Raw genomic sequence first — 26,560 nt, 5'->3', positions numbered from 1 at the left:
TTGCAGTGAGCTTAGCCTCTGGAAAAATATTTATGTCTTAATTGGATGGGATTCCACCTGTCATTTTATCACACACTTTGCTTATGGTCCATTTTGCTTAGAGTCCAAGAAAAATGAAAGTCTTTTCGGTGTGAGAATTAATGGGACGCATGTTGGAGCTTTTGTGGAATCACCGCGTTTGTTTGGTGATAATTGTGAGAGAGGGTTTTAGGAACTTGAACTCGAGTTTGCAATTAGAATATACAGACTTGGGTCTGAAAAGCTTAAGAAAGAAGCAGTGACGGAAAGTGTTGCAAAAGCCCTTTTAGAGCAGACCAGAGTTACACAACTAGAAAACCACTGAATTGAAAACTGAAATGGAAAAAGGCGAGCAACACATTTTCTAGGGGTTTCTGTCATTCTAGGGATTAGTGATCTTACTGTCTGGTACGTAGAAAGTCCTCACAAAAAAGGAGCTTCCCGCCTTTGTCTTCCTTGCTTTTCCCCTCTTTTCCTTCCTCCTGTTTCCTTCAACAAGCTTTCTGGTCACTTATAACACGATTTCGACAAGTAATCCTGAAGACGGAAACCAGAACTCAGCTGCTTTTGAACCAGTGTTTAGATTGGAGGGAAGACCTCCCCCTCCTTTGCTCAGACAAGCTCCCCATGTGAGTGTAGCTCGTGCAGCGTTAGAGTGTTGACCCCATTATCTGGAGGAATGAATGTGGTTAACGCCGAATGGATTTCTATATTCTATTTAAGCTCCGGCCATGTATTGAATGAGTGTCTTCTCTGGGGGTGTCTCCGTGGGCTCCACTGTGACCTTAGAGATGGGACCCTGCACGGAGAAGCGGGTCATAGGTGAGGGGTTTGGAGGTCAGGGGACAAGCACTCTCTGAATCTCTCGTTTTGGGTGGTGGGCTCCAGACGCCTAAGTATGAGAAGGTCCAGCTCGAGTGAAAAAAGCAAAATCTCACTTCTGCGAGGTGGGACCTAAGGAAACAGCGTGAAGGACAAATCCAAGTACAGTAACTGATTCACAGAGTCACGAGGCCTTATGAGGGCACACGCACCCCACCCCCACTTGATAATGTGCCTGCCCCCCGCCTAGCCCTGCCGCTGAACCCCTAAAACCCTTAAGTTCCCACCGTCCTGGTGGAGGTTCTGGCTGAGCCTTCTGTTCCTGCTGATGTGAGGAAGCAATGCGTGCCACCCCCCCGGAACATGGAGGCAGAGAAACGAAGTGAGCCAAGGGAACCCACGGACTTCATGGTGCCTGTGCCACAGGCCAATGAACTGGAGTTCAAGGCCAGCTTAACATGCGGGCGGGCTCCCAACGGACCATAGCTGACACATAGTTGTCATAAGGATTGAGCAGGGGAGAGCTACTGTGCCCCTTTTCACTAGGGAATGAGCCTCTCGCTTCTTCTTGATGTGCTGAACTCCCTTCTTGATGCCTTTTCGTGTGTTCTGCCCGCTCATGCCGTAGGCTCCTGTGTTGCACCCCCCCCCCCCCCACTCTTGGATTTTTACATCATCCCTGGCACTTGTTTTAATCAAGGTAATCATCTGGCATTTAGCCCGTTCACAATTGCTCCTTCGGATCAGCTATCCTGGGTCTGTAACCAGTGACTTTTCATGCCCTCAAATTGAAAATATTCATCACCCATTATGACAGTCAAACTGGGAGCATACATGCTACACATATATCCCGAAACACTCTTTTCCTTAATACCTGTAGCTTTAGCATTGTTGGGAATGTGCTAAATAATCGCTAAAAACATGGTCTATGGCGAGAAGCCCGGGCTCTGGATCTGAATCCTGTCTCTTTTCCTTGCTATGGGACCTGGACCCTGGGGAGACAATCTCTCTAGGCTTCACTGTCCTCACGTGTAAGGCTGGGGAAATAACAGCGCTGAGTGCCTAAGACCATTACAGATAAGGCCTGAAACACAAAGCATATAAAATGCTCAGAATATGATCGAACACTTAATAAGCACTCAAAAATGGTAGCTACTGTTACGGTTATTATTATCGTCTGTAGGCAGAAGCAAAAGGCAATAGAGCTCAGGGCGCCTGGGTGGCTCAGTCGGTTGAGCCTCCGACTCTTGATTTCAGTTCAGGTCCCGATCCCAGGGTCGCGGGATCAAGCTCCGCGTGAGGCTCCGCGCTGACCGTGGTGCCCGCTTAAGGTTCTCTCTTTCTCTCCCTCTACCCCGCTCCCCCCGCCTCACGCACACATTCTCTCTCTCTCTGCCCCCCACCAAAAAATTTTTTTTTTAATTTTTAAAAAGGTAATAGAGCTCATTCTTTAGTCTCACGTAAAATATAGACGCAGATAGAGTAAACAAATGGGGACCCAGTGACCCCTGAACGAGGTTATTAAGTGGCACGGCATACCAAGTGTCTTACGAACACTCCTGGGATCCCCCTTTAATGGAAGGTGAACTTGACAGGCTCTAAAGAACTATGTCAGGGGAAATACTCACAAGGCAGCCTCAGCCTGCAGTCTCAGCCAAGAGTCGTTTAAGTTCGGACACTGTAATTTGTTCTTGACAATGTTTAGCGATACTCTGAGGGTGGATATTCTGAGGGTGCCATAATTCTCCTCCTTGGAACCAGCTGCTGTAAGGAGCAGGCATTTCCGATCGTTGGGTTTCCCAGTAGTTGGTAGCATTTCCTCCGTGTTCTCGCAAGCGACCAAGCATCCAACACTCCTAGAATGCTAAATAATACCTACATAATAAGGTTAAGCCCAGGGATCGCCTTGCTGATACTAAGAATTTGGGGCTTCCTTCAACAGACAAATTGCTTTGCTGGACAAGCCATAATGCAACACGTTCATCTCAAGAGAGTTATTTCAGCCGGGAAATATGCTAAGAAGCTCAGTGCTTTTCTTAAAATGATCGTCTCGAAACTAAACATGGCAGCCAATTATTGTTGAACCGTCTATGAAAAACAGTTGGATTGGAAGATTAATATTGGAAGAGGCCACAAGGATTGACATCAGCCCAATTCAGATGTTGGCTGAGGTATCCTGTCCCTTAAGAACCAAAAGAAATTGGCCTGGTCCCATTTCAAGCACCGGTAGGGCCCCGTGACCTTCCTAACCTCTCAGGAGATTTTGGAAGGTAGGGAGTGGCTAACTCCTTGACTTGGTGGGTGGGCGGGGGTGGGGGGAGGGCATTTTTTCCATCCCATACGATTCTGGTTTTTGTTTTGTTGTGTCATTCTGTGGGATCCTTTGCCATACTTCCATGCTGCTCCCAATCCCAAATCCTCCAGCTCAGCTATGAGACTTAGGCATCTTGATTTCTGCATTAAAACTCACCCACACAGGGGCGCCTGGATGGCTCAGTTGGTTAAGCGTCTGTCTACGACTCGGGTCATGATCTCACGGTTCGTGGGTTCGAGCCCCGCATCGGGCTGTGTGCTATCAGCTCAAAGCCTGGAACCTGCTTTGGATTCTGTGTCTCCCTCTCTCTCTATCCCTCCCCTCCTTGTGTTCCGTCTCTCTCTCTCTCTCTCTCAAAAATAAATAAACATCGAAAAAATTAAAAAAACAAAACAAAACACCCACATAAGCCCTTCATGTACCCCGCAGACTTGGCTAAGGTTTGAGAGAAGAGAGGGATGGTGCTTAGATCATGAAAGAGAGGTCGTCTTAAAATGGAACGGTAAATATTCCTGGGCCTAATGGTATTTGCCATTAGGCTTGGTGACTCTCCCCGTCCTTGCTTAGGAACCAACCCCCTTCAATTCCCTCATTATTTTCATGCAGAGGCAAATAACATTGGACTAGACCAGTTGGAAATTACTGCTTGGGCTCAGATGAGGTCCTGTCTCTCCTCCCAGTCTTGGGGATGGAGTGTGGCATATCATTCTTTGAGGTATATTTCAACTAGGTAAACAGGGCCCAGGGAAGTGAAACCATTTGTGCAGATAAACACCAGAGCCGGGACCCCAATATACGGCCGTTTGATGGTACATGGCCTTATTTCTGAGCCCCGTTATCGCCACACATATTTCCACGGATGTACCCTCAGGCACGTACCTATCACCGATTCTCACATAACTCCATGTGTACTCACTCGGCACTAAAAACCCGAGTGAAGAAAGCTAAGTTATCCTCAATAAACCGAAGGCACCCTAGAATCTTGCTCTGCTTCCGGAACCTCACCGTAAACTCCAGTGGCAACAACCCTTCTTGGCGGGCCTACTGAGAATGAGAGGCCACTCTGGGCTCTGTGGGAGGACACGGTGATGGATGAAGCCGTGAGCATTGAACCCCTACAGGCTCTACAGAGATGACGGAGACCAGGTAGGGATGGCCCCTGCCCCCGTGGGGCAACAGCAAATCCATCTCCGGAAAATAAACTCCCGTTGGTTAAGCCACTCAGTCTATGCTACCACTGTTATGGCGGCTCTCACAAGCACCCTGGCCAAGTAAGTCGACTCTCGGCAAATAAAGACACCAGGCAGTGTAAACAGGGTGAGGAAAGGAGCACGAGCAGCTCGAGCGAGGACCTGGAGGAAGAGAAGGGGAAAATAACATGCAAGGCTGGAATGTGGGAAGGAAGAAGGAGCGAGAAAACTGGAAAGGTGAGTTCGTCTCCCGTGATCAAGGATGTGGAACTGAGAAGTGTGGTCTCTCGGGCCATTCTTGGGAACCTCGGTTGGCAAAGAGAACCAGGGAACGGGGTGTTGGATATAAACTTAAAGCATGTGGAAAAGCCCAGCATGTTTTCCTTTTTTCCTTGCCTCCACTTTTCCCATACGAGCTATTACTTTAGAAGTGGAAAGACATTCCGGAACGTTAACACGTCTATAAAATGAAGAGACAAGTTGAAAGGTTTCTTTGCTTCAGGGGCTTTGGGGCGGAAATTTGGGTTGGCTTGAATCTTTTATGGCCACGAAGGCGTTTCGATGTCCATTTAGTCGAGTGACTTTGGGAGGAATTCTCCACGATGTGATAATACATTTGTTGGCCGGGAAGCTAGGAACCCTGTTGACCGAGTCCCTTTGGTGAAACGGGTGACACGGCTTTGAGTCTTGTGCCCAGTGAATAAAATTTGGGTGGGTGACTTTCCAGAGCTGCGGGGGGAGGGGGTTGGGTGCCCCTGATGGCTATCAGCAGGGGGCCTCTGCCCTCTCCCTACAGGGCTGGCTTTTGTGTGCTCGGAGGAAAGGGAGCCCCAAGCACAGGGACAAGGTGTGGCTGATGGGGCCCGATAAACCCCACACAAAAAGCCCACTGTAGTGCTGAAAGGGTCTCCAATGTAGCCCTTTAATTTCCTCGCTTAGAAATGTTTCTCCTCTTTTCATCCCCGGCCTTTATCTTAACTTCTAATCGGAGCAAAGCGGCAGCCTTTCAAATTGAACAAATAGGCTCTTCTGCCTGTGACAAGATGTACCTCATTTTCTCGGCAAGCCTTCAGCAAGGTCACACCTTTTTAATTTATTTTCTGTAAGAAAAATCTAGTTGCTGGCTAGAACAAGGACCAGAGCTCGCTAGAGGTCATTTCTCGAGCTAGTCATAAAGTAGAATGGGATTAGAGCCGCGTAATATCCTCGGCCTCACCTTGCTGCCCACACCGGCACCCCGGGAGCGGACAGGGCCTGGGCGGGGGGACAGGGACGGTCAGCGTGGATTGTTCTGTCTTCTCATTGTGCGGCCGATCTTTTCCCGGGGATTTATTTGTATTTCAGATATGATTTTGACTCTCGCAGACAGGCGTGTGAAAAAATGTCAATGGAAGAGCATCGTGGGGGGGTGTGTTTAACATTATCTGACACAAACAGGGGAAAGGACACGGTGTCGTCTGCTTATAGGGTAGTTGGGCTATCCGCGAATGTACCCCGCCCACTGCCACAACCTTCCCATTTTTCCCATCCAGTGCCCTTTCCGCTCATTCCAAAATTGAGGCGACTGACGTCCCTCTGAAATCAAGGCAAAGTTGTCCTTCCCTAAGTTTCAGGCTGTGGCTCATTGGCGAAAATGCCTAGCCAGCCCTTTTTATGCTCCCTGAATTCTGTCTCGTTTTGTAGTAACTAACCTTGGTCGTTGTGAAAGTAGTTACCGTGTTTGTTCATACGTTATAAACACATAGAGGGATGTCTGCAAGGACATATATTAAATTTAACAGTAGTTCCTCTTGGAGAGGCAAGTAGGGACAAGAGGTAAAGAGGGACACCAGATTTTAACCCATGACTCAAAAGCTTTACAGTAATAATGCGTTCATGTTAACATCGTTTAAAAAAGTAACAAAAATACTTTCCTTTCAATGGAAAAATCAAGAACATGAGAGAAAGGGTGGCATATAAATCAAAGTCACGTATAAGCTTAGCTTTCAGGAAAAATTGTTGATGACACTTTGCTGTATTTCTTCTCACCCTTTAATTCTGTATATTTCTCTACCCCCTCTTCCTCCCACTGCGTCATATTGTAAGCGTTTCTTCATTTTATTAAATATTCTTTTTTTTTTTTAATTTTTTTAATGTTTATTTATTTTTGAGACAGAGAGAGACAGAGCATGAATGGGGGAGGGGCAGAGAGAGAGGGAGACACAGAATCGGAAGCAGGCTCCAGGCTCTGAGCCATCAGCCCAGAGCCTGACGCGGGGCTCGAACTCACAAACCGTGAGATCGTGACCTGAGCTGAAGTCAGACGCTCAACCGACTGAGCCACCCAGGCGCCCCTTAAATATTCTTTTAAAAACAGTGTATTCAAGGGGCTCCTGGGTGGCTCAGACGGTTAAGTGGCCGACTTTGGCTCAGGTCATGATCTCACAGTTTGTGGGTTCAAGCCCCACGTTGGGTTCTGTGCTGACAGCTCAGAACCCGGAGCCTGCTTCGGATTCTGGGTCTCCCTCTCTCTCTGTCCCTCCCCTGCTTGCACCCTGTCTCTCTCTCACAAAAATAAGTAAACCTCAGGGACACCTGGGTGGCTCAGTCAGTTAAGCATCCGACTTCGGCTCAGGTCGTGATCTCACGGTTCGTGGGTTCGAGCCCCACGTTGGGCTCTGTGCTGACAGCTGGGAGCCTGGAGCCTGGAGCCTGATACGGATTCTGTGTCTCCCTCTCTCTCTGCCCCTCCCCCGCTTGTGCTCTGTCTCTCTCTCAAAAATAAATAAACGTTAAAGCAAAATAAACCAAAAAAATTTAAAATTTAAAAATGAATAAACACTAAAAACTTAAAACAGTATATTCAATACCTGTGAGGTATTCCATCAGATTATGTATACCTAATGCATTCAAACATTTTAAATTTTTTTTTTAATGTTTTTATTTTTGAGACACAGAGAGACAGAGCATGAGCAGGGGAGCGGCAGAGAGACAGGGAGACACAGAATCTGAAGCAGGCTCCAGGCTCTGAGCTGTCAGCACAGAGCCCGACGCGGGGCTCGAACTCATGGAGTGTGAGATCATGGCCTGAGCTGAAGTCAGACGCTTAACCGACTGAGCCACCCAGGCGCCCCTGCATTCAAACATTTTAAAACCTGCTTATTGTTTTCAGTTGTGGCTGTATTAACTGAAATGCTGTAATAAACAGCCATATATATATGTGTATATATATATATATGTATATATATAAGTATATATATATGTACATGTACATAAGTACATATACATATATACATAAGTACATATATATGTATATGTATTATATACGTATATACATTTATATATTGTTGTGTATATCATATATGTATACACACACACACACACACACACACACACACACATATATCGCAGCGGACACCTCAGGTCATTTTCTTAGGCTGGAGAAAATTCCTAGCAGGGCAGTTACTAGTTCAAAATAGAGAACATATTCAAGACTCTTTTGCCAGATTAAAACTCTAAGAAGAGTGCATCCATTTATAATACCACCAGCAGTATTTCAAAGTGTCTATTACAATTTTTCTGTTTTGCTGACTCTTTGAATGACGAGAGAAATAGTAATTAATTGTCTTAATTTGTATTTTTAAAATTACTAGCGATGTCAAACCCATCATTACTTTGCCATTTGTTGGTTTCTTCTCTTGTGAATCAGCTGTTTGGATTCTAAGTATTTGCTTACCAAGGTTTTCGCTTTGCTTACTGATTTGTAAACACTTTTTAGAGTTTAAGGGTATTAACCTTCTGTGCGTAAGATATTCTGCTTAATCTGATGTCTAACTTTTGATGTTTTTCTGCCTTTTTGATATTTGTAAGATATCATGATGTTTCTTCCATTGTTGTGCATTCAAACCTACCACTCTTGTCCATCATGGTATTTACATTTGCACTTAAGCTTAGAAAGGTCTTTTCCCCGCTAAAAACACATAACTACTTAATAGTCTACTCAGATACTTAGCCTTTCAGTTTTTACACAATTTGGTATTGATTTAGAAGTTATTTTTATCTAGTGTAAGATATGAATCAAATTTTATTTTTCTAAAGAGCTAACTGGTTTTTCTAAAACTGCTGATTGCAATCATTTTCTCAAGAATTTGAAATTCCAGAAAACTGACCTGTTCCATTGATGTCTTTGTGTATTCCTGGGTCAGTAACATATTGGCTTACTAATTACAGTTTTATGTTATGTTTTTCTATTCGTCAGTTTATTATTTATTATTCTTTTTCACATCTTCAGTAGTCTTGCCCATTTAATTAGCAGAAGAATTTTTAAATTTCCTTGTCATTTAATACTTACCAACAAACATTTAGTACTTAAACCAATAATGGTTTTTTTTATTGTGCAAACGAATAATTACTTTGATTATAATTGAACTAAATGTGTAATTGGGAGTATTGACAACTGTGCAGCATTAACTTTCCCATCCATGGACATGGTATGCCTTTTCATTTGTTTTTTAAAAAATGCTGTATTCCTCAATAAGTTTATGGATTTTTTTTTTTACATAGGCCTCAAACGTTTTATGGTGCTGGTAGAGAATGAGAGAAATGAGTGGATTTGAGAGACTGACAAGATATATATACACAGGCTTTGCTGAGAGATCAGGCATGGGAAATTAGAGAGAAAGACCGACTCCTAGATTCTGGGCTTGGGAAACAGGAGAACTGATGATGCCATTCACTAAGATAAGGAACATCAGAAGAGAACCAGATTTGGGGAGGAAAGATCCATACTTTGGTTTTGGACATGTGAGTTTTGAGATGACTTTGTGATATCCAAGTAAACCCATGTAAGTCAGCAGTTGAATGTGTATATTTGAAGCTCTGAGGAAAGTGGTTAGCAAGAAATCCCCATTTACGAGTTATCTGCAAATGAGTGGTAATTAAGCTAGGTATTGTCTAAAGCACAAGCATGGAGTGACCAGAAAAATATGCAGAGAACTGAGCCTTAATGTCTGGGTAGAATGTGTTGGGCCTGCAAAGTGGCTAGAGAGAGGCCCGAGTGAGTGTTATGTCACCAAAGCCGGGTCATGGAAGTGTCCCAATTAAATCTATGGCAAATTGATTTCCGACAAGAGTGTCTATTTGTGTCTACACACACACACACACACACACACACACACACACACACACAAAAGCCCAACGTGGGGCTCGGACCCATGAGCAGCAAGATCACGACCTGAGCCAAAGTCAGACACTTAACCGACTGAGCCACCCAGGCGCCCCACGGATGTTGCTATTTTCAACAATCCTGAGGAGAGCAGCCCAATGCTGACGCAGCCATGGTGCTCCATTCCCAGGTTCCTCAACCCATCCCTTTGGCCATCCCTAGCATACTGCATCCCATCTTCAATGTTGCCTCAACATCACAAGATGGCACCTACTGCGCCAGCTATCACAACATTTTAGGAAAGAAGGAGAATGGGGGAGGGAGGGAGGCAAAATGGCCCCCAACAGATGAGTCAGCAAGTTTTTAAGAAGTTTCTCAGAAACCTTGCCCAAAACTGTCCACTTACTTCTTGTTTCTACAATTTCGTTCCCTGCAAGGGTGACTGGGAAATAAAGTGTTTGATTGGCTGCCATGTTGGCTTTTGGCTCAGATTTCCTATGGGAAGGAAGAAGAGATGGGATAATGAGCTGGTAACTAGCAGATGGTCTTATCAAATTTGCTTTCTTTGACGTTCCTCAGTTTCCACATTTACATTAACGATTCTCCCGCAGTTATACACTAGTCTGTTCCTTACCTTGAGAATTGTCCCTTTCGGTGACTTTGTTTATTCATCTAACTAATGTTTTTATTGAGGACCTTCTCTGTGCCAGCACCCGGAGCTATGGCACTGAACAAAATAAAACAGAAAGTCCCACTCTCCCGGAGCTTCATTTTAGTAAGGGAAAGGATGATAGAGAAGAAAAAAAAAAATGACTAAAATAAATAGTGTGCCTAACGGTCACAAGTGCAAGGCAAAACAAAGCAAGCAGGGCAGGCAGTGGCACATGAATGACCTGTTGGAGTGGCGGTTGTTGAAATTTTAGATGAAAGGACCAAAGAAGACTGCGTTGAGAAGGTGCTTTGGGGAATACAGACATAAAGAAATAAGGGAGCTAGCTCCAGGGAGAAGGAGTTGTAAGTGCAAAGGTCCTGTGGTAGGAGGGTTTTGGTACGTCTGAGGAACAGAAAGGAGGCCGATATGCTTAAAGCAGGCTGCAGGGGACACGAGAGGAGAGGAGTCAGAGTGAGACGCGGGAGCGGTCATGCAGACCTTGGAGGCCATGGGCAGGATGCCAACTTCCTTTTTTTCACCTCGTGTCCCTCGTTGGAATCTCTACAAACCGATAAAGGCTCAGCGTTATTTTATTTCACTATTTGTTTAATGAAATATCAGGTTTGTGGCTGATTGCCAGCATCGGGGAAGTATTCATTATACCCACACACGTGCACACGTGCACACACACCCCCCCCCCACGCGTTTACACACATTTTCATTTTTCTTGTTTTAGAAAAGTAGCACTGCTACCCACCAGCTGGCTGTGCTGTGCACATTTTTACGTCCTCGGTTTTTTGGAGACGTGGGGCGATACCGCCTGATGTGGTTGACACGAACGGGTGAAATGCTGATGAAATACATTAAATATGAAGGCAATCCTTGTACAAAGGGATTTCCACCAATGAGTCTAAGGCTGGCAACCAACCCAGAGGCAGATGGAGTTAGTTAGGAGCAGTTAGAGAAAGAATTCAAAGTGCAAGCTGAAACACAAACCTGGATTAAACATCACCAATATGAAGGAATTTTCATTGTGAAGTTTCTTCTCATTATTTCTCTCTCTCTCTCTCTCTCTCTGTCTGCCTCCAAATCCCAGCCCCAAACTGTGTGTCTCAGATGAGTAAGGAGCAAGTGTAATTAACTGAATAGATCAGTAAAAGGAGAATTATGGGATACGGAAAGCCTTTAAATATGATTCACGGGTTGGGCGCGATGGCAAACACGTGATAGATGCTCGGAAGAGGCCACGGGGAGACGGTGCTGAGCGCCTAGTGGGAAATGGCTAAAGCAGGCACCCGGATCTCGACAGTTCATATAATTATAAAGGACGAAATATTTTATAAAGATGGAACAAGTAAGACTTCACCAGCACCACACCTCATGCCCGCAAGGATTAAACAGAAACCAAGAAGGCATGCGCGTTTTTGTCCCTGGGGAGCAGGACGGCTGTTTCTTCCCTCTGGCAGTCAGCACTGGAGGGGCGCCGTGGGTTACCAGAGCGGGAGGTAGAAGGCAAGTGGTAAATCAAACTTGGGTAAATCAAAGTCCTTGGGTAAATCAAACTTGCATCAGAATTAGAAACTCTTCCCATTGGGGGAAAAAAAAACTGTTGGTGAAAATTAAAAACTAACCACAGACTGGGAGGAGATATTCGCAAAGTATGGGTTCATCTCCACAATATATAAAGAACTCCTATGAATCAATAACAACACTATGAACCAATTTTAAAATGGGCAAAACAAAACAAAGAGACAAAAGCGAAGAGACAAAAAGGGCCGAAAGACTGGAGCTGGAACCTGGGAAGAGAAAATGTATGAACGGCCAACACGAATATGACAAGGTGCTCAATGTTATTATTCATCAGGGAAATACAAAGTAAAACCACAATGGGATACCACTAACACTCAGCAGAATGGCTCAACTTAAGTGTCGGAGGGGCACCTGTGTGGCTCAGTTAGGCGTCCAACCCTTGACTTCGGCTAAGGTCGTGATCTCATGGATCGTGAGTTTGAGCCCCGCGCCGTGAGCCTGCTTAGGATTCTCTCTCTCCTTCCCTCTCTCTGCCCCTTCCCGCTCACCTACGTTCTCTCTCTCTCTCTCTCTCTCAAAATAAACAAATTCTAAAAAAATTGCAAAGACAGAAGTCTTTCCTCCAGTTCTTCCTTCCACTGTTGCACCGGCTTCCTTACTCCTTACTTGTTTGTCTGTTTTTCCTCGAGCTCCTCCCAGCCCATCCACATCGCCCCCCGGATAAACCCCACACCCCTAATTGTATTCCCCACGGCCCTGTACAGCCTGCCTCTCCACGTATTTTAAGTTGGCCACTCACTCTCTTCAGCCGCAGGAAGGGCTTTGCTGCCTCCTGCCCCAGGGACTTTGCGTGTGCTACTCCTTTATCCAATGAACTCCTGCTCAGGCTTCTGATCTTGACCCTGTTTTCAGTCTGGGGAGCTGTCTCTTCTCTCCCAATCCTGGCCCTCATCTGGACTGATTTCGATCCTTCCGTTCTTGTCCTCGTGGCCCCATGGACCTCTCGTTCGCCGTGGATATCAAAGCTGTCGTTTTCTGTTGGCTTATTCGAGAATCCTCGACACTTAACTAGGCCGTAGGCAGGGACAGCATCCGTTTTCCTGCCTCCTTGCCCAGTGCTTCCGGCAGCGCCTGGCTCCTAGCAGGTGCTCAGTAAACACGCGTGGAGGGCCAGGATGGCTCGGCATTGTGCTCAGACTCTGCCTTCAGACCGCCCGGCTCCAAATCCTGGGTCTGCCACTTGTCAGCCGTGTGACCTTCAGCCAGTCACTTGACCTCTCAGTGCCAGACGAGGACCAGAGTGAGGGAAGTTGCTAGGGTGTAGAATGTAGGGAGATACTCCAGGGCCTCCCCTTTGTCCTGGCCTTGTCTCGGGGCCTCAGTTTCCCTTATCTGGGATAACATCTATGCTTGTGTCATAGACTCCGCAAGATGAAGTGATTTCATGGATGCAAACACTTGGACCGATTCCGGGCGGGGAGTGAACGCTGTGGGAGCATGTATCATCATCCTGTGTCAAGGGGCTCAAGGCCCAGTTCAAGTCCTTTCTGCCACTGCTTCCTCCCTCCCGACTCGGGCCCCCTCCCCGGAAACCGCCACCCCCACCACCACCACCCCCACTGTCCGCACAATGGCACGAGTAGGAGGCCGGTGGTTCTCATAGCCATTCGACAAGAGCTCTTTGGGGACCTCTGACTCTGAACACCTCCCAGCTCCCAGCACAGAGGGTGCCCTTCCCCCAAAACTGGCTGAGCCAATATCTACTCATCCCTCTTGCTGAAAACCAGGGCCAAGAGACCCTGCGGATTGCAGAAGCGTGGGTAAAACCGACTCCCAGTTTAAGCTCCAGGAGTAGGAGGGAGGTAAAGAGTCAAGCAGCATTCATCCCTGGGCTCAGGACCCCTGCCCCCTGCAATCTGCTGGTAAAATTAGGAGTCGGCAGCTCGCAGAAGAGCAGAGATGCTCCCAGAGGTAGACACCCCCAGAGGCAAATATTTTTGGTTGTTACGGTACCATGGGGAAGTTTGTACATGGAGTGGCCAAGAAGCCCATCTAGATAGCTCACCTTTTGTTATTTTTTATTTGTGTGTGTGTGTGTGTGTGTGTGTGGTTTGAACTGCCTAGGGAACACTGCACACCGTCCTCCCTTGGGGGCTAAGGGGCCAATACGCCTCTCTTCTGCTTGTCACCCCTGGCCTCTGTCTCCCGCTCCCCGCCGTCCAGGCCTGCGCCCTGGGACCCCTGAGAGACCCCAGATCCCCGATCCCTCTGCCGGCCCCAGCCCTCCAGAAGCCAGTTAGTCACCCTCACGCTCAAATTCCCCGTCGTCCAGGCCCGGCCAGACTTCTCACAGACCCATGAGGCCGGTCATGAGGGAGCCGCCGTCCCCGGGGGAAGCAGATTTTCCAAGCCCCCGGGGGGTGCGTGTGCAGACTCGTGCCTGAGAACAGCCCGTCATCTGCAGAACCCAAGAACAGTGCGCGTCTTTGTGCTGAGCAGGATGAATCCATCAGAAGACCCACCTCTGGAGCTGATGCAGCCTCGTGCCCAAGCGCTGTTTATCTCGAACTTGGTGGGAAACTGGACACTCTCCAGTGTGAACCGACACGGCGTTTCTCCCGCGGCCGCCCCGCCTGCTCCTTTCTCTCCAACCAGGAGAAACTGAGGACAGGAGCCGTCCCGGAGCCGTTCTCACTGAATACCCGACAGGAGCTGTAGTTGAAGGGCTTGCGATTCCGCCAGCAAACCCGGCGCCCCAGGCAGCACGTGACGGCCTCACCCGCCTGGGCCGGGGCCCCACCCGGGGCTTGTTCTTGACCCCTTAATCCGCCTCCTGCCGTCCGGCGTCTGCAAGGGGGAGAAAGGCAAGCGATCCAGACTATGATCCAGAGACGGGGGAAGAGCCGCCTCCAGGGGCCGGAAATGGTACGCGGCCGAGGCGTCCGGGGCGATTATGATTTTATGCAACTCGATTCTTGCAAAGCCTGGAAATAGAGGTGGAGGGTCCCCGCGACGACACGCAGCAGGCCGCCGTGCGGCGCACCCCTCCGGTAAACACGCGGGGGTGTCTCTGCCGCAGGACCTGTTGTTGCTCCCGCGAAGTCAGCAGAAACGTGTGAGGTACTGAACAACGCCTGCTGCATGTGTGTGGGCCATCTGTCCGTAGGCCAGCGATAGGAGTCGAACGCAGAGGTGCTTGGGGTTTGACCCGCGGTGGTGTTGCTGTTGTTTTCTGGGGTTTTTTTGTTTTGTTTTGTGTTAATGCTTTTTAACGTTTCATTATTTTTGAGCGAGAAAGAGACACACTGTGCGTGGGGGAGGAACAGAGAGAGAGAGAGAGAGAGAGAGAGAGAGAGACACAGAATCCCAAGCAGGCTCCAGGCTCCGAGCTGTCAGCACAGAGCCCGACGCGGGGCTCGAACTCACGGACCGTGAGATCATGACCTGAGCCGAAGTCAGAGCCTTAACCAACTGAGCCACCCAGGTGCCCCCTGTTTTTGTTGTTGTTGTTTTGTGTTTGTTTGTTTGCAGAATATCAATACAGGAGGCTGCTAAATCTGGTTATTTCCTGGGGATTAACATTACCCACATGTTTCCCCCCTGAACGAAATATAAGCCACTCAGGGACACCTCCACCCTACCTTTTCCCAGCCCTACCTGTCCAGGATTCTTGATGGTCTTAGCTTTCTCTTCAAAGGCCAGCCCGCTCTGAGGGATATCTTTGTTTCTTTACCGGGTCAGCCCCAGGACCACCGTCTGGATCGTCCTCCTGGGTAACTGCCCTTCCCATAGTCTCAGCCAATGTGGTTTGGGTTGTGTGGACTCCACTCCCAGACTGTGTTTTGATTTGGCCAATCAGATAACCTCATGTCTCTGGCCAAGGTGATTGGTTCAGAGATAGGCATGTTACCGCATTTGGGCCAATGAGAGCCAGGCCTGGGGATTTTGTTTAAGCTGCTTGGGGAAAGGAAGCTTTCTCTTTCTGTCAAAGTTAGAGCTATGAAGAATGAATCTGGGGTGGCTGGGCACCTGACACATAGAGAAAATCTACCTGCAAGTGAAGCCAACGTGGACGGAAATGTTAATTAAGAGGTGATGAGACGCTGAATCTTCATGACATTGTTTGAGCCACTGGATCAAGCCAGGCCTGAAGGTGGAACTCTTCATGTTTTAACTATGACAACACGCTTAAACATTATTAACTTGTTAAGCAGTTTGAGTTGTATTCCCTGTCACTCACAACTGAAAAAACTTCTAACTGGGATGTCCTAAACCCCAGGAACGTATATACTCGGAGGGCTCTGGATCTGCTCTCGGCATCGTGAAGCTCATCTCACGCACCCGTGGGCTTCCCCTCACCCTGCTGGGTCTCTACTCCATGTAGCAGTGATGCCGTATGCTTCCTCACTAGGTCCAGGGCCTCGTCCTCTGCGGATTCAGCACGTAGGGCACTGCTTGGCACCGAGGAGATGCTTGATGTGTGACTTTAGGGGAAGCAATTCACTTCCTTGGGCCTCTGCCTCCTGGTCTGTAAAATGGGCCTCCAATGGAGCTGTTTACTAAGGCTCTGTATTCGACAGCAGGGGTGACGCCTGGGCAGCCTATGGCAGCTGGAGGAGACACCCCCCCCACCCCCCCCACCCCCACCCCGCGTCACCAACCAAGCCAGAGTGCCTTCCACTTGCGCGGCTTGGGCGGAGCTAAAACTTTCACTCTGCTATCCTGACCCTCCTCCAGTACTATGGCCCCTTCCAGCGTTTTCCGTAAGAAAAACAGGCCTGCCTCCGCCCCCACTTCATCGAATTCCTTCCGGCAAGAACACCACCCCTTGACCGCTTCTGTGTCCGTGAGTTTGTGTTAGTTCTGCAAGGATGGGAAGGGGGCTGGGCAGAGGGACTCCCTCTGGTTTGCTGCGTGTCACCGAGATGCCCTGGCTCTTAACAGCCACAGCGCAGCCCGGAACTCGTGTGCCGTCCGTGCACGTCTGGAGCAAAATGAGTGTCTGAGTCCCCTCTTCGGGTGATGATCAAAATCACAGCAAAGAACTGCTCTGCTGTTTTGCTGTCTGTGCACCCCCCGCCCCCCCCCCCCCCCCCCGCGTCTCCGCTCTGAGCTATCAGCTTTCTTATTACCCCCTAATGCCATCTCGCCGCCACCCCGGGTTCAAAATGGCACCAGGCAATGAGCTTTAAGGTTGTGTCTCTGCTGTTGTAGGAGATGTAACGCTTGTCAAATAACACACGCGCCCCGTGCGCATCTCCCGCTGACTTCAGCCTGAAAGGACAGGTCAAGGGACGAGCGCTCTTTGCGGGGAGATATTTCGTCTGCTAAATGGTTTTCAGTGAAACAATCACAGCTGCCGCGTGCGGCTCCACGGGGCGGGCAGAGACGAAGCCGGGAAGGTGTTGGGGCTTGTGTTCAATCTGGCTTGGGTTACAGCTACTTGAAGGCAAACGTGAGGCTCCAGAAATGACGGTGAGGCTCCCGGTTTCGAAGGGGAAGGGGAAGGGGAAGGCGGGCTGGGCAGCAGGCAGAGCCCGGCCACACCGAGCTCAGCACCAGGGGACATCAGTCCTTTCGATGTGTTTAGTCCATCACCTGCCCCGGCTCCTAGTCACCCACGTGTGGTGGGTATCATCGTCCCGATCAAGGAAGTGCCACGAAGGCAGAGAAGTTTGGTCTGACTGTTTACCGTTGTTTCCCCCGTGTCTAGAGCAGTGCCTGGCACACGGCAGGTGCCCATCCATCTCCGGCAGATGAAAGAGTCACTCAGTTGACTGGCACAAGTGTGCTTTAGGTGCCTACGGTTTGGGGAAGGGAAACCAGAACGGCGCAAAAAAAGTGTAGGAACCCTTTGCGGCCACAGCGTTGGTTTCACGTGTAGATTTCAAGACTTGAAACTCTTGTCCCGGTTGATCTGTGACGTGTTCACCGGCCGAAAGAACACGACCGCAACGGCCTGCGAGCCACATTCTGTGTTCTGGTGGCCCCTGGGCTCGGTCCCCGCAGCTCACATGCGTATATGGATTGAGCCTGCATTACCATGAAAATGTAATGAAATCAGTTGGCAATATTGAGCATCTGGGAGATTTTCACACGATGCGTTTCTGGGTGTCCCTCAACAATGGAAGGCACCACCGTGCTGTGACCTCCAATTTGTCCTCGACCTTACCTGGGTCACCTCACTTGCTCTCGTAACCTATCTGCCCCTGAAGACTTTTGAGTGCACATCACGGAGACCTACGGTGTCCTACAGAGAGAATTTTGTATGAACTTTGAGGGGGAGACGGTCCAGGAAAATGTATCCTTAAGAACCATGATCGTTTGTAAAGAGGCAAACCTTTTTGGGGGGATTAGGAAAACAGCAACATGATATTAGGTACAGAGGACTTTAAAATTTCAAATCAACACGAGCAAGTTTGAAAACTTCAATAGGAATGGATGGCGTAAGAGTTGAGGGCAAATCTTTCTTGGGGCACCTTGAGGTCACAGCCATTGTCATCATCTTCCAGAGCAGTTTTAAAAGGCAAAGAAGCTCTTCCCCACCCCACCCCCAGAAACCAATGCCTTCTGAAACTTTGACCTGAATGTATTCTTAAAATACGTTTAGGGGCACCCGGGTGGCTCAGTCGGTTAACTGTCCGACTTCAGCTCAGGTCACGACCTCGCGATTCGTGAGTTCGAGCCCCGCGTCGGGCTCTGGGCTGACAGCTGGGAGCCTGGAGCCTGCTTCGAATTCTGTGTCCCCTTCTCTCCCTGCCCCTCCCCTGCTGACACTCTGTCTCTCGAAACTAAATCAATGTTAGAAAAATGTTTCATGGCACTTTGCTTCTTTTTGGATGAGAATTTGGTCCGGCAGGTTGTGGTTTTGGCTGCCAAATGCTTTTTCCTGCCCTTGGGACTGTACCCCCCTGGGTCAGTGACCGGAGACGACACTGTGGGGTTTACTGTCCGATCGCAGAGATCAGATGGAAGGCGGTGCAGGAATTCGGTGATGGCTTGAGGTGGGAGTGGTCCCGATTCTGGAGGAGCTTCAGGGGAGCCAGGAAGCTGGGTCCTGAGTCGCCAGGACGACATGGGAGCGCCCATTTGGGGAAACTGGGGCTTCCAGACTCTCCGGCAGGTGACCCCGGCCAGGCAGTGTAGAATGGAATGACCCTGGGGGCTGAAGGGCCTCTGTGGAGCCACAATATAGGTTTCACGATCAACCTGAGCTTTCAGAGAATTCCTTCATAATTTTGGCGAGGGAGGGTGGGGGAGGGAGACTCTTTCCTGCATTCATTTGCATTTAGATTTGAAGTTGAAATTAAGGCTTTTAGAAACTTTTAATTTCTATTTAATTATAAGAATTTCACTGCAGGGTATCTATCTGATTTAAAAAGAATAATTAAAATTAAGTATAGCCACAGTGATTTGCCACAGCGTACGTCTGTCCTTCAGAACGTTAGGCAACAGCAAATTATTTGTGGCTGGAGGTGTTCTATATGTAAATTCCCACAAGAATAGAATTTGGTGATAGAGAAATTCAGATTATGAACATCACACTGCAGGTTTGAACATCAGTGCCTAATAAACGCCTCAGTTGTTACCATTACTTCTCTTAATATCCTCAATTAAATGATTTAAAATAGAACAATAGATAAGCAAGATCAATTAATTTTATAAGATGATCAAAGGAATGTGGTTCGGCATTGTAAAAGCTGTAAATGTGATAATGGTTTTATCAGACAGGAAAAATAACTCGAAGTGGCTCAAACCTTCTTCGTTTATGCTCAGAGGGGTTTTATTTGTGATTAATCACGTTGTCTTTTGTAATAAGGAGAGTTTTAAGATCTTGCCCATTAATTTTAGAAAAAAATAATTCAGACATTAAAATAGATGTTATTCTCGGATGGTTGTATGTCAACCATAATAAGTGATAACAAGCATCAGAGTATCTTGATCCTGTAACCTGTTGGAAGGAGGCTGTGGGAGGGACTGGGGAGCTGCCAGTGGCAATAACATTGATCCTCCCGAGTACCCGAAGAGAGGCCCTAACTCAGCTTCTGTGTCTGAGGTCTAGGCTGGAGGCCAAATGCAAGGTACAGCATCAGTGGTTCTCTGCTCATATGAAGGATGTGCCATCGGGAATTTCAGAATGGCAGGGTGAAGGGAAGAATCATTTTTGAAAGGCTACATTTATCTGCAGTGTGTATTGGGGTTAAGAATGATTCAATTATTTATACTCCTCTGCTTTTCAAAAAGAAATTAGGTACCTTTCCCCCAAAAAAGGACAGAAACGGTAAAAGAACAGAAAAAGAACAATGCTGGGTAATAATGGGGTGATGGGTAATGATTATGGTGATTCAATCTAACTAGGGGAAAGCGTGTGCAAGGAAAAACAGATTTTGGTTTAGAGCTTCCTGGCAATCAAAGCAAAAAGGGAAGCATGATGAGTTATTACTTCTTACTATCCTATTTAAAATGAAAAAAAAGGATAACTTTCGATTTCTAAAAGGATTTTTTTTTGCAAAAGTAAGAAGCACAGATTTTTTTTTTCTTTTAACGTTTATTTATTTTTGAGCCAGAGAGAGACAGAGCATGAACGGGGGAGGGTCAGAGAGAGAGGGAGACACAGAATCTGAAGCAGGCTCCAGGCTCTGAGCTGTCAGCACAGAGCCCGACGTGGGGCTCGAACTCACGGACCGCGAGATCATGACCTGAGCTGAAGTCGGCCACTCAACCGACTGAGCCACCCAGGCGCCCCACAGATTTTTTTTTTCAAGGCAAGGAAATAGAATAGGAAACACAAAAAAATGGTGACTCTGTAAGTTACCATGTTATTTGAACCAGAAGGTTGCTTTTTTTTTTTTAAGTTTATTTATTTGTTTTGAGGGGCGCCTGGGTGGCTCAGTCGGTTAAGCGGCCGACTTCGGCTCAGGTCATGATCTCGAGGTCCGTGAGTTCGAGCCCCGCGTCGGGCTCTGTGCCGACCGCTCAGAGCCTGGAGCCTGTTTCAGATTCTGTGTCTCCCTCTCTCTCTGACCCTCCCCCGTTCATGCTCTGTCTCTCTCTGTCTCAAAAATAAATAAACATTAAAAAAAATTTTATTTATTTGCTTTGAAAGAGAGAGAGAGCACGAGTAGAAGAGGGACACAGAGAATCCCAAGCAGGCTCTGCACTGTCAGAGCAGAGCCCGACACAGGGCTCGAACATACAAACTGCGAGATCACGACCCGAGCCGAAATCAAGAGTTGGACACTTAACCAACTGAGTCACCCAGGCACCCCCAGAAGGCTTCTTTCTAACAGGAGCAAGTTAGCAAGTTGTGAGAAAACATCTCCGTCATCACCCTCCATCACATGTCGGTTTCAAAGGCCAGAAATATCACCCCAAATCTAGTTTTTCCTAGACAATGCAAGTTGGCGTGGTAGCTAATGACCCGTAAGCACGCCCTTGGCAGAATGGTTTGAGCGAGCCCATAGTAGCTTCACAAGTTTTAAGGAGCAGCTGAGTGGTTCTGATGAGACAGAGTGACACATGGTGGCAGGCAGGGGATGGCGCTGTGACCAACAAGTGGCTTTCTGGCAGGTGGCTCGCTGCATGAGCCATGGTTGGATTTAGCCACCACTAAGAGGCTACAGCTCTGTGGCTAAGTGGCTCGTGGGTTATTGCCTGCCTTGCATTAGCACAGCTATTTGGGGCTTACTGGAAGTACCTTGGCATGCTTTCTGATTAACCGGGCCGCGGTGCCCTCCTCCTCCACTGAAATTCTCCAGGCTAATCTCCTATGGCTCTCGGGTCTGACGGCACAGAGGTGCAGCACACTGCCATGGACCGACTCCCACTGGAAAATGAGCAGGGGAGCACGCTTTGGGACTCGGATGTTATCTGAGAGTCCTGGAGGGCAGACGGGCCAAGGAATTTTTCAGGCCGATGGTGATTCCTTCCCCAAGTCTCACGGCACTTCAAATACGGTTCCTGTGGGAACCTGTCATTTTTTTTTTTTTTACCTTACGTTCCATTATTTCGGGGTAGGATCCAAAGAGCTTGGGTCTGGGAGACAGATTTAGGTCCAAATCCCGTCTTGCCACTTAGCGGTAATGAGAACCTCGGTAGATTATCCAACTTTGTTGGGTCTGTTTTCTTATCTGAAAAAAGAAATCTCCAGGGCACCTGGGGGGAGGGGGGAGGGGCTCAGTCGATCAAGCGTCAGACTTCAGCTCAGGCCATGATCTTGCAGTTCATGAGTTCGAGCCGTGTGTCAGGCTCTGGGCTGACAGCTCAGAGCCCGGAGCCTGCTTTGGATTCTGTGTCTCCCTCTCTCTCTGCTCCTCCCCCCCCACGTCTCCTCTCTCTCTCTTTCTCAAAAATAAATAAAGACGTTGACAAAACAAATCTCTGTGAGCCAGTAAATATAAAGAATCAAGATCTGTCATTGTGCAGAGACAATTCTCTGGTTACAGTGCCCTTTATAAATATGCAATAGACCCTGTTCTAGGTGCTGAGCATACAGAGAATAAAATGCAATCCCTTGAAGAGTCCCAACGCCACTGGGAAACACAAAGACGCTGTGAGGTGCTCCCTGATGGACGCCTATGTGGACAGCGCCACGAGAGGAGGGCGTCTAGCCTAGTGGATGTGCCCACCAAAGGATGGTGTTGATCTAAAGGCCGTGGCTGACATCAGAAGAGCCAGGCCCCAGCTCAAGCTACCAAGGGTATGACCCACAGCCAAAGGTATTCACTCATATTTTCGCTGCTTCCTCTGTAAAAGGAGAAAGGCTGAACTGAAAGCCTTTCGCGTTCCCTGCAGATCATTAGCAACAGGGAGGCTGGCCAGCACAGCGGACAGCGAGAGCAGTACAGAGCCCAAGCAGACTCGCTCAGTAGAATGTTTGCTCCGTCTACCCGGAGTTCAAGCTAGAAGTCTTCTATGAAAGCCAAGGCTCTTCCGTCAGCTCATCCCTGGGACCCCAAAAAATACAAAAAGGAGAACGCGTACAGAAGGTCGTCCTGCTAAGCGGTCGTTGACTTTGCATTACGATCGTGTTTACAAGGTAACTGGAAGGCCATTCGTGTGAAGGATCCATCCAGCCCAGTGACCGTGATGTGGCTCAGGGGAGGCAAGACGTGGAGGTGCCCCGGGCTGCCTCAATGGCCAAGCGCGCGGAGTCAGGGTCGCTCAGCCAGCCTGCTGTGCCGATGCTTAAGCACTGAACTTCATCAGCAGTGTAATTCCATTTATGCTATTACATAATTAAATTGAGACTTGAGTTGTGCTTTTTAAAAGATTATGTGACCATATGTAGCTTGAACAAGGGCCAACTTTGAAAAAAAAAAAAAAGGTCTTTTCACAATTTCTTTCTATTGGGTTAGGACTGGGTTATTTCTTATTTCCTTTTTTTTTTCCCCTCATAAATTTGAATGGAACTCAGTCGGTACTTAATAAATTGATATGATTACAGTTTAAAGTATTCTTATTTTAGACTGTGCTTTCAATATGTTTTAAAACAAAAATAAAACCCTGTGGAACCGGATCATGTATCAGGCATGGAATATCAGTGCTCCCACACTCTGAGAGAACAATACGAACTAACATTTCAAATGGCTTCTCATCAAATCAGGTTTTAAACAGAAAGTTTAGAGTCGATACTGAGTAATTGAATTAGCAAAGGGTACACTTAATTCTTAAAGGAAGTCAGGGTAAGGAAAACAAAATGTTATGCCTAGCATAAAGTCACCATTTTTTATTTTTAAAAAATTTTTGCTAATATTTATTTTTGAGAGATAGAGACAGAGCGCGAGCAGGGGAGGGGCAGAGAGAGAGAGAGGGAGACACAGAATCCGAAGCAGGCTCCAGGCTCTGAGCCATCAGCACAGAGCCCGACGCAGGGCTCGAACCCATGAATGGTGACATCATGACCTGAGCTGAAGTCGGACGCTCAACCCACTGAGCCATCCGGGCACCCCAAAACCACCACATTTTAAAGAAATTATTTAACATTTGAGGGAATGCGTCTTTTATAGTCAGTAATATTCGGGAACTCAACTCAGACATATACATCGAACCAGCAGAGGATTTTAAATTTTATAGGCAAACAACAACAAAAAATACTAATAGTGTTCAATGAAATCCAGCCATTATTTTAAAGTACAGTCGTATGTGGGAAACCTAATAGGAAAAATAAGTTCTTGAAGCCTAAGGAGAATAGGGCCAGTTTTGCTTTTGTTTTTTAATCAGCATAAACTCTTCCTTGTAAAATCTGGACTAGTCTATGCATATGCAACAGCTCTTTAGTAAGATGCATTAGAAAACCAAAGTGCCATTAGGTAATGAAACTGACCAGAGGTATTTCCTCGTGCTTCAATTAATACCCTGGTGGTTACACTATACTGACCAAATCCAACTGGAGTCAAGTTCAGATGTGAATTGTACTTAAGGACCTCAGAGTCACATCTTAGTGGATTGGTTTTGAAACACAAAAGCACTAAATTAAAATAATTGTTCTGTCTGAAAGGTTTTTTTTTTTTTTTCACCGATAACCCCAATAGGTACTCCCTCAAACTCAAACATTATCACAGAGCACGGCACGGCATCAGCGCCTTCCGTCGTCGCCCCACGTCTGACGCATAATTGGTACTCAGTGAATATACTGTGTTCAGAAAATCAATAGGATCTCATCCAAGACACTGAGCTCTTTCCTTTGAGATCTCAAAGTCTGCAGGCTTGCCTAGACTTGAGTTTGTTGTGCTAAAATCAATGTGGGTTCTGATTTAAAAGCCTTGAAGGGCGGCGCACGATAATACTTTCCGTTTTGAGAAATTCTAAGTCACTTACATACTCAGTTATTTGATTCTCACCACATCCTTATCTCAGTTTCTTTTTTTTTTAAATCTTTAATGTTGATTTGTTTTTGAGAATCAGAGAGAGACAGAGCATGATTGGGGGAGGGGCAGACAGAGAGAGAGAGAGACACAGAATCCGAAGCAGGCTCCAGGCTCCGAGCCGTCGGCACAGAGCCCGACGCGGGGCTCGAACCCACGAACCTTGAGATCATGACCTGAGCCCAAGTCAGACGCTCAACCGACTGAGCCACCCGGGTGCCCCTCTCAATTTCATGTAATGAGATGAAATGATTTCCTGAAGCTTGAGAATCCAGTAGGTCGAGACCCCGGCTTGAACCAGTCAGCCGAGATCCGGGCACCATTCTCTCAGTCCACAGTCGGGGCCTACGGACTATGGCCCGGGGGCCGAGTTCACCTGTTTTTATAAAGAAAGATTTATTGGAACACAATCCCAGCCCACATACTCATTTGCATGTTGCCTATGGCTGTGTCCGTGCTGCAATCACAGGAATGAGCAGTTGTGACAGAGACCAGATAGCTTTAAAGCCTAAAGTTCTGTCTGACCCTTTAAGAAAAAGGTTGCTAACCTCTGTTCTGCACCACTGGCTTAGGAATAAAGAAGAGTCCAAGTGCCGGCTCAGATGAAGTTCACGTCCACAAAACTTTCCATCAAGGTCCACCAGAATCCACCATCGGAAATAACGGTGTCGGAAGTGAGACCACCTCAAACTAAAAAAGCTTTTGCACGACAAAACAAAAAGTCAACTTCGTGAACGGGAGAAGGTATTTACAAACAATATATCCAAGAAGGGGTTACTGTCCAAAATATGTTTTAAAAAAAGCTCATACAACTCAACACCAAAACAAAGCCCAAACGATCCGATGAAAAAATGAGCAGAGGGTCTGAATAGACGTTTTTCCAAAGAAGACATCCAGATGGCCAACAGACACATGCAAAGATGCTCAACGTCACTCATCATCGGGGAAATGCAAATCAAAACCATAATGAGATATCACCTCAAAGGTGTCCAGAAAGTATCACAAGTATCACAAGGACGAGAAGTAACAAGTATCGGGGAGGATGTAGATAAAAGGGAACCCTGGTGGGAATGTAAACAGGTGCAGCCACTCTGGAAAAGAATAGGAAGTCCCTCAAAAAAGTGAAAAATAGAATTACTATATAATCCAGCAATCCCACTTCTGGGTCTTTAGCTGAAGAAAACAAAAACACTAGGGACGCCTGGGTGGCTCAGTCGGTCAAGGGTCTGACTCTTGATTTCAGCGCAGGTCATGATCTCATAGTTCATGAGCTCAAGCCCTGCATCAGGCTCTGTGCTGACAGTGTGGACCCTGCTTGGGATTCTCTCTCTCCTATCTCTACCCCTCCCCTGTTTGTCCTCTCTCTCTCTCTCTCCATCTCTCTCCCTCTCCAAATAAATAAATAAATAAAATAAATAAATAAAATAAATAAATAAATAAATCTCCAAATAAATAAAAACAAAAACACGAATTCAAAAAGATGTATGTGCCCCTATGTTCATCGCAGATTATTTACAAAAGGCGAGATGTGGAAACACCCTAAGCGTCCGTCCACAGATGAATGGACGAAGAAGGAGGGGTGTGTGTCTACAGCAGAATATTACTGAGCCATAAAAAAGAGTGAGCTCTTGCCATTTGGGTCAACATGGACGAACCTAAAGGGATTATGCTAAGAAAAGTAAGTCAGACAGGGAAACACAAATACTATATGATTTCACTTACACGTGGAGCCTAAAACGAAACCAAACAAATGAGCGAACAAAATAGAAACAGACTCCGAAATACAGGGGACCCATTAGTGGTTGCCAGAGACGAGGGAGGTCCGGTAGTGGGCAAAATAGGCAAAAGGGACCAAGAGATCCAAACTTCCAGTTATAAAATAACTGTGGGCTCTACAGCGTGGAGTGTAGGGCCGATAATATCGTAATAACATTTTATGGTGACAGATGGTAACTCCACTTACGGTGAGTATTTCATAACGTAGATAGATATCTAATCACGATGCAGTACACCTAAAACCCATGG

The 26,560-nt window shown here is 47.3% G+C and overlaps 1 non-coding gene across 1 annotated transcript; it reads right to left on the bottom strand.

The window, feature by feature from the left end:
- Positions 1–24,668: 24,668 nt before the first annotated feature.
- Positions 24,669–24,753, bottom strand: TRNAP-UGG (transfer RNA proline (anticodon UGG)). The gene has a single exon. It is a non-coding gene; the product is annotated as a tRNA-Pro (tRNA).
- Between the last annotated feature and the right edge of the window lie 1,807 nt (positions 24,754–26,560).

Source organism: Panthera pardus, unplaced genomic scaffold (assembly GCF_024362965.1).
Source record: "Panthera pardus isolate Hobbes unplaced genomic scaffold, ASM2436296v1 HiC_scaffold_18, whole genome shotgun sequence".
NCBI lineage: Eukaryota > Metazoa > Chordata > Mammalia > Carnivora > Felidae > Panthera > Panthera pardus.
This window is presented reverse-complemented; position numbering and strand designations above follow the sequence as displayed.